This window comes from Sinocyclocheilus grahami, unplaced genomic scaffold (assembly GCF_001515645.1).
Source record: "Sinocyclocheilus grahami isolate Dianchi unplaced genomic scaffold, SAMN03320097.WGS_v1.1 scaffold2797.1, whole genome shotgun sequence".
Taxonomy (NCBI): Eukaryota; Metazoa; Chordata; class Actinopteri; order Cypriniformes; family Cyprinidae; genus Sinocyclocheilus; species Sinocyclocheilus grahami.
Window position 1 is genome coordinate 1 of NW_015507974.1, and position 2,533 is coordinate 2,533.

The 2,533-nt window shown below is 39.1% G+C and overlaps 1 long non-coding RNA gene across 1 annotated transcript; it reads right to left on the reverse strand.

Annotated features, from left to right (window-relative positions):
- On the reverse strand, positions 1 to 1,240 carry LOC107575663 (uncharacterized). Its single transcript, XR_001607916.1, has 2 exons — positions 1,154 to 1,240; positions 1 to 695 (listed from the first exon to the last, which is right to left on the reverse strand). It is a non-coding gene; the product is annotated as an uncharacterized lncRNA (long non-coding RNA).
- Between the last annotated feature and the right edge of the window lie 1,293 nt (positions 1,241 to 2,533).

Sequence of the window (2,533 nt, forward strand, 5' to 3'; positions counted from 1 at the left end):
TTTCGTTTAATAGGCTCCATGAAGCCACAATTGAAAAGCAAAAAAATAAAAATAAAACAAAATAGTGAGTCAAATTTTCATACAAAGGAAACAAGAGCACAAGGATTTCTTTCCCAGTTCTGGAGTGTACTGTTAACAATTTCTGGTTCTCTTTCAAGTAAATGATTGATAGATAGATTAGTCAAGAGTCCATGGTTAAAATGCAGGATGCGAGGAGCAGCGACAGACAGACAGATACCTCAGCAAGGCTCAAGAACCGCAGCGCCAGTGCCAGCCGTCCAATGCGCAGCTCACCAGCCTGAAAGGAAGTGACGTTTTGGATACGGGACATGGACAAATCAATGGCTTACAGCTAACAGAAGGAGCCGTGCTCGTAATGACAGCGGCTGCGCATCAGTAACATAAACAGAGGAGAGCCAACGCTCTCTGGACTCCCCATAGAAGCACAGGTGAGCGCTAACATGACAGTGAGGCTCGGGATGATGAGTTTAAGGATTCAAACGAGGCAGAAGAGGAACCCATCGACAGACATTCATTCATTCACAGCCGGTGAACAGAAAGCGGCCTTTCCCTCAGAATACAAGAACAGAACAGAAACAGGGAGAACAGCTACAACAAATCCAAGAACAGATCCATGAGTCTTTAGAAACGCTCGGCCGCTGACGCGTCGGGTCTTGGGCTTTACTCGTGTACAGCTGAGGAGGAAGTATCACACATGAAGACACTCAAGCATCTCAACAGGTTTAAGACAGACAACCCCTCCGCTAACCCACTAATCAAACATGAGATCGACCGGGCTGGACTTGGAGAGCAACCGGGCAGACGTGGACGATCAGGGTTTGAGTGTCCTGCGTTTGGGCTTTCACGACTCTATTCAGATTCTCTGCAATGTGTGACGAGTCCAATTTCGTGGCCGGAAACTTTAAGTCCAAATTAAAACTGGGCCATTTCAAAGCATTTTTAGGTTTATTATATGCATACAAAAAAAAAAGGAAAAAAAAAAACCAAAAAGAAATCCAAGTACGTAGTTAAACTGACTCGTGACTAACTCACCCCACAGTTCTAGAAAAGCCGGTTTGACTCGTCCGTGGCGACACGAGCACAGCCGACATGCTTATATGGGGATTTCAGAGCGGAGCAAACTAATACGTACCATAACTATCATAACCATCTCTGTAAGAGCTGCCACGATCGCCATAACCAGAACTCCTGAAACAACAAGAAAGCAGCAGGTTAATTAAACAAAAACCCATGTGTGACAGCTGGAGCACAAAACCAGTCATAACGGTCAATTTTCTGAATTTGAGATTTATGCATCAGAAAGCTGAGTAAATAATCTTTCCAGTGATGTATGGTTTGTTAGGATCGGACAATATTTAGCCGAGATACAACCATTTGAACATCTGGAATCTGAGCGTGCAATAAAAAAAAAAACAATCTAAATATTGAGAAAATCTTTGAAAGTTGTTCAAATGAAGTTCTTAGCTTTTTTTTTTTGTGTGTGTGTGAGAGAGAGAGAGAGAGACAGAGACTTGACTTTTAATTATGAGTTCTTTGTTCATGCAGTGCTCAATGCTTTGGCAATACTGTGCAAGTCATGCCAATAAAGCTCACTTGAATTTAGACTTTTAAACCTCTTTTATATACAAACAATTATAAATATACATATGTGCATATTATAAATACAAATAAACATATTAAGGCTGCATAAAGCATTTTCATTTATAACATTATATTAAAACCTCTCTCTTCACTGGATCGACATAAAATACTTTCAGTAGCCCACAAAGAAAAAAAAAGGAGTCAATATAATTTATTAATTAATTAAACATATACCCCAAAACTAAGCTATTCTCACCAAAGCCTTGAACATAAAGCATCAGTGCTCCATTACATGCTGTGTTCCTAACCCAGACTGCCATGTTAGCTTTTCCACATACACTATTCACACTAGTTTATTCTTGTTTAAGACACTGTATTTTGGTGCAAAAACAAAAAGACTTTATTGTAAAAATAAAACCAAATTCATCACTTGCTCAACTCTCAGCCAGAATCTGCTCAGCGTGTGATAGTGGATTGTCGTGCACATGAAAATGAAAGAATTGAATTAAAAGAAATATTTGAACAGTTTAAATTAAACTTCAACTTGGAAAATATACCTGGAGCAGCATTGAGCACAGCATGAGAGCAGTTAATGACATTTCTGAAGAAACAGGTCTGTTGGAGCGAAGATACAGGGTTTTATTTTATTATACAAGTATATATTGTTTTAATAAATTAATCATTATTAGTTTTTTCCTTGCCAAACTCTTGAGCCACACTCCAGTCCAGCAGGTGGCGGTAAAACACCTATACATTGGTTTGCCAACCGCCAGAAACACTTAAGAAGAAGAAGAAGAAAGGGTTTTATTTTATTATACAAGTATATATTGTTTTAATAAATTAATCATTATTAGTTTTTTCCTTGCCAAACTCTTGAGCCACACTCCAGTCCAGCAGGTGGCGGTAAAACACCTATACATTGGTTTGCCAA